At 32.1% G+C, this 16,230-nt stretch overlaps 1 long non-coding RNA gene across 1 annotated transcript; it reads left to right on the plus strand.

Moving 5' to 3' along the window:
• Positions 1–1,625: 1,625 nt before the first annotated feature.
• Positions 1,626–11,835, plus strand: LOC111371215. The gene is made up of 5 exons (XR_002698540.1): positions 1,626–1,682; positions 1,774–1,859; positions 1,974–2,120; positions 2,221–2,325; positions 11,708–11,835. It is a non-coding gene; the product is annotated as an uncharacterized LOC111371215 (long non-coding RNA).
• The last annotated feature ends 4,395 nt before the right edge of the window (positions 11,836–16,230 follow it).

The raw sequence follows: 16,230 nt of genomic DNA on the forward strand, positions 1-16,230 counted from the left end.
TGGGGTCATATGGAATCCCTACAGGTTGGTTGACCGGTTGATTTGCTTGAGGTCTGATATTTGGTCCTTGATTAGGAATAAAGTTACCATGATTTGGGCCATTGTTACCATTAGCCTGAACATTTATTCCCTCATTAACACATGGGGTATTCTGCCCTTTATTTAGGACATTATTTCTTACATTTGGATTACCCCCCAAGTTACGCGTACCACTACCATTATTCTGATTTGGCATTACACCATTCCCTTAGTTTGAAGTAGAGGGACCGAAATGTGGTTCTACCCCTTGACTTGGGTTTAGGACTGGGAGATTATGTCCCACAATTGTCCTAGTTTGAAAGTGGTTTGCAAGAGGCGTAACTGGTTGACAAATTTCGCCTACTAACTTATTCATTATTTCATTCAAAGTATTCAGTTGTTTGGCCATGTTGTCATAATGTGCATTCCCATTCTGGTTAAATCTTTCCATATTATGAATATTTCGAAGATTTACCTGTTCAACGACATTTTGTGTGAGTTTTCCAAGCAGTGCACGCATCGTTCGAGGACTCAACTCTGCCATTGATTCGTAATGACTGTTACTGTTTTGATTCTGTTCATCTGTTCGTGGAGAGATATGCTGCTCCTCATAACGCTCGATCACAGACTGGACTCCTCCCTGACTTGCTGCTTCCTTATCGGATCTCTGAGGCATATTGTTTCACCTTTTGTATCTTCAACACCAAACACCACTGGTCCCACCGGGCGTGCCAAATTGTTTCGCGTGGATTGGTCGCTAACAATTAAAAAGGGATAAGACGATTGTATAAGGGACAAACCTCTTGAGAAAAAGTCCCAAAAAGGGGTGTTTTTTATTGGCGATGACTTTACAATTGAAAAATAAAAACAGGATGCCTCCAAGGGGCGCAAGCACACGAGTTACTGTAAAAGAAGTGTTTAAATCTAAACTAAGAAATTTAAAGTTACATATTCTCTATTTGAGAGTGTTTGATTCGGGGTCCTTTGCTCTATGTCTTTTCTTCATTTTATACTCTCCGGATGATCTCTTCGTGATCAACCGCTTAAAAACTGCTTGATCGCTCTATAACTGTCCACTTTCCTCGTAGTGGCCAACTTGTCGTGGAACTGCCTTCTCTAACTGCCGCCATTACTTTTGTCGTTCAACCGTCTTCAATTGAATTCCTTGAATTGTGGAACGTGATAGAACTACCCAATAACTACTTCATTAACTGTACTTTTGGATAACCATAACATTTTATGTTTGTTAAGATGCTGGACGACTCGAATATTTGGACGAGAGTAGGGTCACAGCTCTGGGCGACTGCATGGCAATTCATTAGCTCAAATCTTGGGCGACTTGCAACCTTGGGCGATGGTATTACCGCGTTCATGGACTTCCCTATTTGGGCCTTTATCCTGCGTTGCCTGATTGGTTCGTTCTTTGAGCTATTTGATTTTTTGGGGATCTTCCAATTGGGTTTCATTTCTTAGGCTATTTCGACTTTGGCTGAACTTTTTGTGTGTCAACAATTTCTTTTTGGAATACATAAGAATTTATTGGATTATCATTGTATTTTATTGTCAAGTTACAGTTAGATCTTACATCATAAGGAAATTGTTTCCAGGATTTGTATATCCATGCTGGATGGCCCTTGTACAAAAAGTATGGACATTCTTTTGAGGTTAGAGTTCAAACTCGTTAGATGTTTTTTTATTTCTATTTTTATTTTTTTATATTTCCGACCTTCTAAACAGACGATGTGATTGTCACAGGCCTTCAAACTAATTGTTAATGATCCTGATTCGGTTCTTAATCCCTCATTCGCGAAGTTGAAGAAATTAACGTTGATGGTGAGAAGGTAATTTGTAATCTAATTTAAGTTTTAGTTAAATCTTCTCTCCTTCAGTTCAGTACGCCAATTTTTGCCTTTCCATGACCGAAAATATGATGGATAATGAATCTTCAACCTCAGGTGTCTAAGGTGGTTCCTGCTCCGACGGACAAAGTAAAGAATACACTAGTAAAAATTATAAGGAAAAGAATAACTTCACAATTATTAAAGGTTCAGGCTGTTATTGATATGACATGTTTTGAATTTGATGGTGTACTTCACATCAAGGTCTTTCTTATTATTCCTATGTTTAATACCATTGTTAAATTTTTGTTAGAGATAAGCTAGTTTCAATCTTTTTCCTTTTTCGTCGTCTCTGGTGATGTAGAAAGCAATGAGGAAAGCTGAAGCTGTTGGTACTAACGAATGCCGTGTAAAAATTAGACTAATTTGTGCTCCCAAGTACGTCCTATATGCTCAAACAGTCGACAAGGTAATAAAAGATCCCGAAATGAAATTTAAGATTTATTTGAAAGATGTTGTGCTACCCTGAGCCCAAATGTCAATTTTAATATTCAAGTATGGATGTTATGACATTAAAATTAAGTATATAGAGGTTTTGATATTAGGAAGTGACACGACCCGTCCCGAATCCTCCTACTAGACCGAACACGTGTCGTGCGTCGATGGTAGATACCAATTAAGTGTCGGACCCACCACCAAGGCAACTTTGACTTGTTTGACTATGACGAAATTTTAAAAGAATTTTGATAGAATTTCCCTTGAAATATGAACTAAACCGCCTGAATAATAACCAATTTCCTCAAATCAATACCTATAATATAAATCAGGGTACGTCAGTCCCTAAAAATACAAACTGTTCAAATAAAATCCTAGCAAATCAATATTTACTTACTTTACAACCAATAATCTTCAAATGTAATAAAGATACCAAATATCTAATGAGCCCATAATGAATTTTTTCTGATTTAAACTACATGTATCATAAAAGAACGCATACTATATAAACTGATAGAGGATGTCATACAACCTACGACGCGTGGCTCAATTCGATGGTTCGACAGGCTCCAAAATTGCTCAATTCGGCTGCTATCTGTCCGATAAAGAAAAATGTGAAAATATATGAGCTTAAAGCTCAATGAGTGGATAATTTTCAAATCAGTAAACTCTTCTCATTTATGCATATTTTCTGCAAATTCTTGCACTACTAAAACTTTTAGAAATTCTGAAATCTGGTAACTCTTTTAAAATCAAACATAAATACATCATAAAATTCTTTGTTCTTCATTCTAGATAAATAACTGTAAAATGTAATGAATATAAATAATATGACATCTGTGAAAATCTGTGAAATATTATTGCTGCTCAATACTATAAGCTGAAAGCTTTAATCTGAGAACTGAATAGACTGAATTCTATAATCTGAAATCTAATAAGCCGTAGAAATACTGAAAAATCACACCAAAGAGGTACCCTATGAATAGCCTTACTCATGTACAGAGTAATATCGATGTACAAGGCAGAACCATTCAAATCTGATATTTTGATAATCTGGTCATACGTACGTAGAGCTACCACAAAGGCTAATCATTCTAGTACACGGCCCAAAGCCTATGTGTGTACGAGAGTGGGTCCCAAAGACCTCTGATAATTTGATAATCTAGTCATACAATATGTAAACACATTCACAATAGTACAGAATAGGTAAAATCACCATAACTAGTCATACGCTGTGAAAACACATTCACACCAGTGCAGGCTGGGATAAAATCACTTGGGGTACTTTTTTGTGGTTTAAAAAATAACTTTAGCTATACTGAAACGGTTATATTCAAATAACATGTTAATCAAATGATTTAATTGAATTAAATTTAACTTTAAAAATATCTGATTATAAATCCACTTTATTCTAAAAATCATGCTGTCAAAATCAATTGTATGAAATAATAAATTTTTTAATCTAACATAAATTTAATAAATAATTAATTTCTGAAAAATAAGTTTCATATCCCCTCACTCAATACGAGCTACATATTAGGTTGGTCGGTAAGCTTTTTTCAATTTCTTCGTCACCATCTAAAATACGTTACAAAATATCTAATTTAATCACTATTAAAATAAAGAAACATTTTATCTCTAATGATATAATAATTAAACTAAATTCCCCGATACGTGTGAAAATTTCCTAAATTTCCTTTAATCAATCGGGGCTAATTTCCACTTTCTAATACCTTCACAATTATATACCACATCCAAATTTAACTTCATTCCAATCATAACAATATTTATCCCCTTCATTCCAGTGAAAAACTAGCAATCATATTACAACCAAATTAATATATCTATTGTTCCCCAAAATCATTCTTCCAAGTGAATAATTCCATTAATGTAATCATTTTCCACAAATAATCCATGCTCAATCATCAAATTTAAAAACTAGGGTTTGCAAAATAATAATAATAATAATAAATAAATAAATTGATATCTCCTTACCTTAGTGTAGATAGAAATTCAAGAATCAATAACTTGAATTTCTTCTTCTTCCTTTTTCCTTTTTCTCCTTCTTTTTCTTCCCTCTTTTCTTTTCCTTTTTCTTTCCTTTTTCTTTCTACCGATTTCTTCTTCTTCTCTGCTGGTTATTTTTCTTGCTTCCTGTGCGTGCTTGCATGTGTGTGTGATTTTAGAGAAAAAAGAAATGGGTCAAAGGCATTTAAATCCCACTAACTCCAATTTGCAATAAAAGTCCCTCTTCTCTAATATAAGCTAACATTTAAATCCTAAACTTCCCAAAAATATATAAGTAAATTTTCAACTTCAAATTGTATCATATTTTACCCTCATATATTGCCAATTGTAAAATAAACCCCAATAAAAGATTTTAGTCAATTCAAGTCCCAATAAAGTCATTTATTTCATTTAAGTCCTTAATTGACTTTGACCTTGACTAGTCAACATTTGAATTTTTGACTATGAAATTTAAGTTGTAATAATCTTACCTCTTTAAAAGAATCTTGTCATCGAAATTCAACTGGCATATGATTAGGTAACGAATAGATGAGGATATTGAACACGTATTTGATCCTCATGCTTCCTTGTAGTCTCTTCTACTGTCTGATTCTGCCAAAGTACCTTAACAATTGAAACTGTCTTATTCCGCTGAATTTGCATCTTTCTGTTTAGAATTCTCACTGGCTTCTATGTATAAGTCAAATTCTCCTTCAAGTGAACTGGATGAGACTCTAGAACATGAGAAGGATCTGCAATGTACTTGCGAAGCACGGAGACATGAAAAACATCATGGATCCGAGATAATTCAGTTGGCAAATCGAATCGATATGCAACTGGACCAATCCGCTCAGTAATCTCATATGGTCCAATGTATCTTAGACTCAACTTTCCTCGCTTGCCAAATCTCAACACCCCTTTTCAAAGAGACAATTGAAGAAAAAACTTTATCTCATACTGCAAATTCAAGATCTTTCCTACGTATGTCTGCGTAACTTTTCTATCTATCCTGACTGCTTTCAACTTTTCTTTTATCAATTTCACATTTTCAGACGTCATTTGAACCAATTCAGGGCCTACTAACTTCCTCTTACCAACTTCATCCCAACAAATTGGTGTTATACACTTCTGACCATATAAAGTTTCAAAAGGAGACATTTCTATAGTAGAGTGGTAGCTGTTATTGTAAGCAAACTCCATCATGAAACAATTGACCCAAATTTTAAATGTCTCAAAGACCAATATATGATATTCTTAGCTTTCATTTTACCAAAATCTTAGAAAAATTTATCTAATTTCCAATTTGAAGTTCAAGATGCTACTTTCATAGTCTTCAAAACTTCATCCTATGTCCTGATTTGAACTGTTCTCTTATCAAAGTCTTTCTTTGAAGTAATTGGCTTAATAACTTTCTTTTGCATCTTCATCCCAATAAACAAGTATCGGAAATATGCCAATATCATATATAACATCTATTATAGTCACTTGTATCTATTTCTTATATATCACCTCCAAGAAAAATAAAAGATTGTCCAAGTTCCCTTAAATTAACAAACCATAGATGATAGCCTATCTTCTGAACTTGTCTTCCTAGTGGCCTGACATTATAAGAAGCTACACAATGTAATTTAGATATGTAACTCCCTATATTAGCCAAAAATAGATACTCAACTCCACCATATAAAACATTGTCTTATCCATATATGTTTATTAATGTATCTCATGAGCTGACTATATTATTTAAAAATAATTTTGTAACTTTTATCGATTTATCATTAATGATTCAAATACCATTTTGTCTCCACTCTATATACTTAAAACCTCAAATGAAAATATTAAAGGATAACTGCTTCCATTCTTAACTGACAATATTTGCAAAAATTCAATTGTTCAAAATTTTCTAAAATCCTGGTATACTCAACAACAATTGAAATAGCTCATTATGATATACTTTTCCTTTAATTCAATAACACTTAATAATAACATCTACATAGCTTCAAGTTCGACTCTTTTGAATAAAAAAAAAATATATACCTTAAACTCCTATAATTGATAAATATTATTCTCTTTCACAATGTGATAACACGACAATCCATAAATTCAACCACAATATAATCAATTATAAATCATGTTTTAATCATGCCCCTTCAACAATCTATCATATAATCCATAATTAATCATTTTACTTCATAACACATTCTAAACCTTAACATGATCCATTATCATAAATCAAACCCTTATCAATTTTTGATACAAGAGTAGATATTTCCTCAAAATTTAATCTAATTGCAAAACTTTTACATTTCTAAATCCACACAATTTTGATGCTCTTTATTTCTATGGAGATACAATAATCACATTTAATCCATGATAATTCTATACTCTTATTCTATAAAGAGGTCATTGACCTATTGCCAATGCATAAGCTTTCTTGCATATAACATAAAGACCTTTAATTAAGATAATATAATCAAAAGATACCATTTCACAATTGAGTAAGGTTTACATTTGATAATCACCTTAGACTTAAACTATCCAACATCTCATCTGTGTATTCCATAACGAATAGACCTTGATAAGAATAGCATACTTTAATCATGAGATACAAAATTACAATTGAAAATAACCCAAAAATTATATAACTAAAAATTCATCAAATTCACCTTAACTTCCAAAAATTAGCTCGAAGCCTCCAAATGGTAAATAATAAAACATAAAAATACAACCAATAACTGAGACAAAATTAATTAGCTTAATAGCCCAAATATCTCATCGCATTATATTGCTATAGGACAAACATAAATTTCATTTACTTACTATTCACCCGATCATGTTATGATCATGTAATATGGTCATTAATCGTTATATTGTAGGACTTAAAACATCTAATTATATCAATTTTTCTTGACATCACAAAATAATAACCTTAATATTTATCACGTGAACTTTTCACCCATCTATTTATCACCAAAATTTCGTATTCTAATTTCTCAATCTCCATCAATTTCAATTCTATAGTTCTTTACTCTTTTCTTCTTTCTCGTTCTATAATTTTCATAGCATCATTTCATTCTTCAAACCATATATGCTTATATGCGAAAGGTGATATACTAATTACCCTTTTCGTTTCCTTTACTTCAATGCATATTCCTCTTACTACATTTCAAGAATGAAAATCAAAATGTATTTCTTCGACCCACTTCATTCATATCATTTTCCCCAATTTACATAAATGCACAAATCCAATAATTCTTTTCATTTAACAACAATTTTTCCAGCAATAAGTAGTCTTTGTAAAGTCTATTCATATTTTTATCACTTCTTCTAATCAAATAACCCATAAATAATCAAAATGATCAAAGCTGCATGACGTCAATTTTCTCGATGCATAACATGCATAATAACACATTATTCTCTAGCGATCACTATTCAATATAATATCATCATTTATCCTCCATGAGATTCTTGTTATACATATAGATATACATCACCTTAATTCCTGTCATCACTACAATTTTCAATGATGCTAATGATCATTTAGCTTCCCAAGATAATTAAGATTTCTCATATGATTGTCATCAATTACACATAATATCATTCCCTTTTTATTTATCATGCAAATTATATCTGAGATTTTCCTATATAGACATAAAAAAAAATCATATAATCTTACATGTAATTCAATACTTAGGTAACTGTGTACTCCATTCCTTCGAATGTATATAGATAGATAACCAACAAAATCATTAAAACTCTAATTCCAAAATGATGTGTTCACTGTTGCACTCTTATTGAGTACTAGGTTACATACACCTCTGTATCAACCCAACAAATTATAACATTATCAACTATTAAATCCTTGCAACTGATATAGTTACATACTGGTCATTTCTAAATTTGTAAGAAATATTTTCTCTCATTTTTTCATTCATCATAACTTATTTTCATATACCCAAACCGAGTAATTAAACCTTTAATATTTCCTTCAATGGCAGTTGAAATACAAACCTAAATACTTAATCGTTCCTGAATCAACAAAGGAGGACCACAACCACATTAGTTTACTCAAAATCGCACGGTACATATTTAATAACACCATTATCATCGTGAATCAACATTCGATATGGTTTCATTATTTTTGTCATGAACAAGATTCCTTGTCATATCTCCACATCTTGATTTTCTAATATACACTTCTTTCTCCATTACAAAATATAATTACAAATTCCCACAATAATTCTCATAATACCACAATAATTTAGATGTATAAAACAATCATGATTTCACCTAGTAATATCACCAATTATACATATATCAACACTTGACAATATTTATCATTCAAAACATCTACAAGACATTCCCTCTAATAATCATAAAAGCAGCTCATAACCCAATAAATCTAAATGATGTGATTTTGCATTCCACCACCGAGAAAAGTTATACTCTTAGCTGAACAGCATGTCAGATATATAGAACAATTATTAATATATTAGAGAAAATATAACATGGACGAACATGACAACTCTAACAACTCTCATTGCCATCGATAATTCACAATAACATCCTCATACTTATATGATCAAATCACTAGAGGTCCTTGTTTCTAAGCTGCCATATCTTCGTTATAAGGGGTAACATAAGTTTCAAATATTACATTGGAGCCTATGAGTTTTGCCACCACGCCACAACTAACAATCTCAATGACCTACTATTCTGAAAAAAAAAATTCATGAATTACTCAAGCTTAACAACCGCTGAATCATACTCTGATACCAATTGACACGACCCGTCCCGAATCATCCTAATAGACCGGACACGTGTCGTGCGTCGATGGTAGATACCAATTAAGTGTCGGACCCACCACCAAGGCAACTTTGAATTGTTTGACTATGACGAAATTTTAAAAGAATTTTGACAGAATTTTCCTTGAAATATGAACTAAACCGCCTGAATAATAACCAATTTCCTCAAATCAATACCTATAATATAAATCAGGGTACGCCAGTCCCTAAAAATACAAACTATTCAAATAAAATTCTAGGAAATCAATATTTACTTGTTTTACAATCAACAATCTTCAAATGTATTAAAGATACCAAATATCTAATGAGCTCATAATGAATTTTTTTCTGATTTAAACTACATGTATCCCAAAAGAACGCATACTAAATAACCTGATAGAGGATGTCATACAACCTACGACGCATGGCTCAATTCGATGGTTCGACAAGCTCCAAAGCTGCTCAATTCGACTGCTATCTGTCTGATAAAGAAAAAGGTGAAAAAATATATGAGCTTAAAGCTCAGTGAGTAGATAACTTTCAAATAAGCAAAATTTTCTCATTTATGCATATTTTCTGCAAATTCTTGCACTACTAAAACTTCTAGAAATTCTGAAATCTGGTAACTCTTTTAAAATCAAGCATAAATACATCATAAAATTCTTTGTTCTTCATTCTAGATAAGTAACTGTAAAATGTAATGAATATAAATAATATGACATCTGTGAAAATCTGTGAAATATTACTGCTACTCAATACTATAAGCTGAAAGCTTTAATTTGAGAAATGAATAGATTGAATTCTATAATCTGATAAGCTGTAGAAATCCTGAAAAATCACACCAAAGAGGTACCCAATGAATAGCCTACTCATATACAGAGTAATCTCGATGTACAAGACAGAGCCATTCAAATATGATATTTTGATAATCTGGTCATACGTACCCAGAGCTGCCCCAAAGGCTAATCACCATAGTACACGGTCCAAAGCCTATGTGTGTACGAGAGTGGGTTTCAAAGACCACTGATAATCTGGTCATACACTATGGAAACACATTCACAATAGTGCAGAGCAGGTAAAATCGCCATAACTAATCATACAATGTGGAAACACATTCACACCAGTGCAGATTGGGGTAAAATCACTTGGGCACATTCTGGTGGTTTAAAAAATAATTTTAGCTATACTGAAACGGTTATATTCAAATAACATGCTAATCAAATGATTTAATTGAATTAAATTTAACTTTAAAAATATCTGATTATAAATTCACTTTATTCTAAAAATCATATTGTCAAAATCAATCGTATGAAATAATAAGTTTTTTAATCTAACATAAATTTAATAAATAATTAATTTCTGAAAAATAAGTTTTATATCCACTCACTCAATATGAGCTACATATTAGGCCGGTCAGTAAGCTTTTTCCAATTTCTTCATCACCACCTGAAATACGTTACAAAATAACTAATTTAATCGCTATTAAAATAAAGAAACAATTTATCTCTAATGATATAATAATTAAACTAAATTCCCCAATACTTGCGAAATTTTCCTAAATTTCCTTTAATTAATTGGAGCTAATTTTCACTTTATAAAACCTTCAAAATTATATACCACATCCAAATTTAACTTCATTCCAATCATAACAATATTTATCCCCTTCATTCCAGTGAAAAAATAGTAATCATACTACAACCAAATTAATATATCCATCGTTCCCCAAAATCATTCTTCCAAGTGAATAATTTCATTAATGTAATCATTTTCACAAATAATCCATGCTCAATCATCAAATTTAAAAACTAAGGTTTGCCCAAAAAAAACAAAAAAAATTGATATCTCCTTACCTTAGTGTAAATAGAAATTCTAAAATCAATAACTTGAGTTCCAAGTAGTATTCATCTCGAAAATCTGAAAATTTCGAGCCAAAAATAAAACCCTAGAATTTTAACATAAAATTTATCTACCTCTTGAAGAAAATAAAGAGAAAGGAAAAATGGAAATAGACCATGAACTACCTCTTTCCTTACTTCTTCTTCCTTTTTTCCTTTTTCTCCTTCTTTATCTTCCCTCTTTTCTTTCCCTTTTTCTTTCCTTTTTCTTCGTGGCGATTTCTTCTTCTTCTCTGTCGATTATTTTTCTTGCTTCTTGTGTGTGTGTGATTTTAGAGAAAAAAGAAATGGGTCAAAGGCATTTAAATCCCACTAACTCCAATTTGCAAGAAAAGTTCCTCTTCTCTAATATGAGCTAACATATAAATCCTAAACTTCCCAAAAATATATAAGTAAATTTTCAACTTCAAATTGTATCAAATTTTACCCTCATATATTGCCAATTGTAAAATAAACCTCAATAAAAGATTTTAGTCAATTCAAGTCCCAATAAAATCATTTATTTCATTTAAGTCCTTAATTGACTTTGACCTTGACTAGTCAACATTTGAGTTTTTTACTATGAAATTTGAGTTGTAACAGGAAGTCTCTGATCTTTGATCGTTTCTATTGATGTGTGAATAAAAGATGGAATTTTTTTGGATGAAATTCAGCACTTCTGTTTTGATTGCAGGCAAAAGGAATAGAAATTCTAAGTAATGCAATTGTTGCTTGTACGAAAGAAATAGAGCGGCATAAGGGTAAACTTGTTGTAAGAGAAACACCAAAAAAAGTAAGTACCAGTGGCAGGCCCTAGCTGGATTTGCCGGAGAAATTTATTATTATTTATTTTTTATTTTTTTTTATAATAGATAAAAATTTTAGGTTATATAACTAATAGTTCATTTTATTTTTAAACCCTTCTTTTGCTTAGTTGGTTTGAGCTTGCATTTTTATATTACAAGTCTTGGGTTCGATTCCTTCCCGTCTATTTCATTGTGCAAAATTTTTATTTCTACAATATTTATCAAAATTAATTCCCTAAGAAAATGATTCGAATCTATAACTTCTAATTTGGATTATTGTAAGCTTAACCATCATGGCAATGATTGAATTTTGAATCTAAGTTTAACAAAATAATATATGTTAAGACTCTAGGCGAGTTAATGACTATTTTATTTTTATTTTTTGGTTGGTTTTTGTCATTTCAAATATCTTATGCTCTAATAATTTATAAGATATGAATTACGAGTATTGAGTTTTAATTTATATGTTATTTGAGAATTTGGGAATTTGTCCACTATAAATTGTGATATTAAAAATTAATTTGAGTATCGTGAATGTGAATATGTGATTTATGAAAATTGAAAATGAGAAATTAGGGAATTTATAATTTGTGATGAATTGGTGTTGAAAATTGGAAATTGAAACTTTAATTATATTTTAAAATTAATTTTAATTACATTCAATCTTTAATTAACATTCAGTTCTCATACTGATTATGGAATGATTTTTTCAACTGAATCTCAATCTAGTTCTTGTAGTGGAATCTTTCAACTACTTTTAGTCAAGTAAGCAATTTGTTAAACATTGATAATACAAAGAAGTTTTATGTATTATGTAATTTATAGTATTTCGGATTGTATTGAAAAATAATATGATATAAATATACGATTTTTACGTTTTAGTGTATTTACAGATAGATCGAAGAATTTTTAATATTATTTTATTAAATATTAATAAACGATATCACTATACGGTATTGAAATATAATATGATATAAATATACGATTTTTATGTTTTAGTGTATTTACAGATAGATCGAAGAATTTTTAATATTATTTTATTAAATATTAATAAACGATATCACTTTACGGTATTGAAATATAATATGATATAAATATACGATTTTTATGTTTTAGTGTATTTACATATAGATCGAAGAATTTTTAATATTATGTTATTTAATATTAATAAACGATATCGCTATATAGCCGTTGATTATCGATAGTCAACGGCCAACGATCAACGATCGCCCTAGTTGAGTCGATATCCTAGATTCGCCCCTGGTAAGTACCACTTCTTGTTTTTAGTACACACTATTCTGTTTCTTCTTTTTGGTTGATATAAAATGTAATCAAGACATCTTACCTTGTAATAATTACTTGTAATGTTTTGTCAAGATTCTAGGAATGAATTACTTCATGTAATGTTGCTCTTAGTTTAAATTTTTTGCTCTATGCAGGTTAGAGAACAGGAGGATAAATTATCTACTGAAGAAACGTCATATTGAATCTTGGCAAAGAGGAAGTGAAGAGTGATGAAAAAAGGGAAATGAAGACAGCGAGGCAGATTATATGTAGACGTGGATTGGGAGAATTCTGATAGTGAACGTGCCTTTTAGTATTTCTCAGCATTTGTATTCAACCAATATTAGTATAAATATATTCTGGACTTAAGTGGATTGGAGATTTAATTCTAAAAACTTTTCGAGTTTCTAGTCGACTTCTAGCAAGTTGCATTGAATGGACCATTACTTGGTTCTGAAAGAGAGGGAAAAAAAAGCTTCCTTACCAGGCAAAATGAAGCATGCTATAGAAGATTAAGGAGTGCATTAGATCTACCTCTAGTCTCTAGAGTGAAGCCCACAAAGTAGAGGGAAGCAAGGGGATGATCAACTGCAAATGCAGCAAGGGGATGATCAACTGCAAATGCTAGTTCTAGTTTCACAGGCAAATCTTGAGAAGAAAAAACCCACCGAAACTTGTCTCTTTGACTTTAAATACAGTTCATACAATCCCTCATCCAAAATTTCTAGTTCGAAGTACTGAATAGGACAAAACAGTACACTAGACATGATATTAGCTTCTTCTCTTCTTTAAAATACTGCAGTAAGAAAAAAGAACTTCTAATTTTGCTCCAACATGCCCTGAGCAACGCTTCGTATAAATTGGCTGCACTTAGCCCTTAATTTGCAGCAAAATCTGTAGCTTTTGCCTTTCTATTTTTATCATCCAGAGACCATGGCCCGTAAATCAAATTTCTTAATTTTTTGTCATGGCTGTTGCATTAATGGCAGCAGTAATTGCAGAAGCTCAAAAAGGATTTTAGCACAATAAGGATCAATTGGACTGTGTTTTGCACTGTCAATGGCCCTGCAACACGCTTTTCCCTGGTGAGTTTCATCGAAAAACAAAAAAATAATGAAATATACTATGTGACCTTGTACAAACTATATCGGGTTCCTCAATTTCTTGATTATTTTTCTATATATTAAGGTGTTGGAAGATTGCAAATATAGCTTTGCTAATTTCTTCATTCTTTTGTTTCTCTCTTTTTATTCACAATTCACATGCAATAGTCACGCTTGAGATGAGACTTCCATTAAACTTACACCTTGAGTACCTCAAAGCCTCATGATGTCTGAGTTCTGCTCTCGTTTGCCTGTCATTTTCTGGGCTAGAACGTTCTAGTGGTTTAGTGTTTTCTTTTTCTTCCTTTACAAAAAAGTGGAAGGAGAACGCTTACTTGCATGCGAGGGATAATGACAAAGTATTAAAAGAAAGTGACAGCAACTTGAAGAAGGATATATGAATAAAATATGCTGATGAATCTCTAAAAGATTCTATTAGTAGCGATGACAACTTTTAGGCCGCTCCTGTTTCCAGCAGTGTCTTACAATTTTGTCACTCGATAGTACATGTCAAAAAACATTATGCACTTGTTTTGAAAAACCTTGTACTTAAATCTCAAGTTACTATTTTTCCCTAAAGATGCTCTAGTGCAGTTGCAATGTGGGGTTGGAAATACAGTTGCTAGTGCTACCAACAATAGCTATGGACAGTTTTTGATTGAGTTGAATCCACTACTAAATGTTCTATCGACTTTACCATCGAACTGCAGCCTGGTGGTTAAGATGCCTCTTTCGACTTGCAATGCATACCTGCCATCAGTCGGAGTACTTATTTCATCATTGAAGCTTGTCCAAACGAACCTTGTTGAACTTCTTAACATAACAGAGATAATTCCTGCTAGTTTCCAGTTCCTTGCAATGCTCAACTAATAAGGTTCTATAGTTTCCATCTCAAGAAAACTGTCTAATTTCCAGCTACAGCTGGTAAAACATATCAAAGAAACCTCGAATAATTTCTGAAAATTTTCTCTGTCCTGTTTGTGGTGCGTTATTGTACATATATACACAATCTTATAATATACAAGGAAATAAATAAATTGCAATCTCCAAAAATAGGGTATCTAATCTATTCCAAATATAACCCAATATATACAATAACATCCCCCCTCAAATTGATGCTAGGAAGTCAACCAGCAACAATTTGCCAACAAGAGATTGATGCCACTGTCGAGTCAATGCTTTGGTGAAGACATTTGCCACTTGAAGGTCAGAAGAAATGTAGGAAAGGAAGATCACCCGATCCTCCAAAATATTCTGAATAAAATGACAATCAACATCAATGTGCTTGGTGCTTTCATGGAAGACAGGATTGTTTGTAATTTGTATAGCACTAGTGTTGTCCGCATGAAGAGGAGTACAATTAGGTTGAGGAAACCCAATCTCCTTGAGTAGACCACGTAACCAAATAATTTCAGAACAAGCTGTAGACATGGCACGATACTCAGCTTCAGTGGATGATTTAGAAACACGATCTTGTTTCTTACATTTCCAAGAGATAAAGGCATCACCCAAAAACATACACCAGCCCATAGTCGAGCGACGGGTATCAGGACACCCAACCCAATCAGTATCATTGTAGGCATAAAGTTGAAAGGAAGACCCTCTAGGAAAGAACATAGGTGAACCACGAAGATAACGAACAATGCGGCGAACAGCAGCAAGATGGAAATGTCGTGGACTAGACATAAACTGACTGACCTGATGGATGGCATAAGAGATATCTGGACGAGTGGTAGTCAAATAGATAAGACTCTCAAATAAAATACGATATAGAGTAGGATCATCCAGAAGGTTCCCTTCATCTTTTCCTGTACTTTACATTTACCTCCATTAGAGTGTCCACCGAAGAAGAGTCTTCCAACCCAACTAATGCAATAAGATCCTGAACATATTTGTGCTGGTTTAAGAAAATACCATTGTCCCGATGGTGAACTCCAGTCCCAAAAAATATGAAAGTTGACCAAGTTTTTTCATATGGAAAGTAGCATGTAAGAACTGTTGAAGTTTCGTATTTAAACTAAAAT

Source organism: Olea europaea, chromosome 22 (genome assembly GCF_002742605.1).
Source record: "Olea europaea var. sylvestris chromosome 22, O_europaea_v1, whole genome shotgun sequence".
NCBI classification, from domain to species: domain Eukaryota; kingdom Viridiplantae; phylum Streptophyta; class Magnoliopsida; order Lamiales; family Oleaceae; genus Olea; species Olea europaea.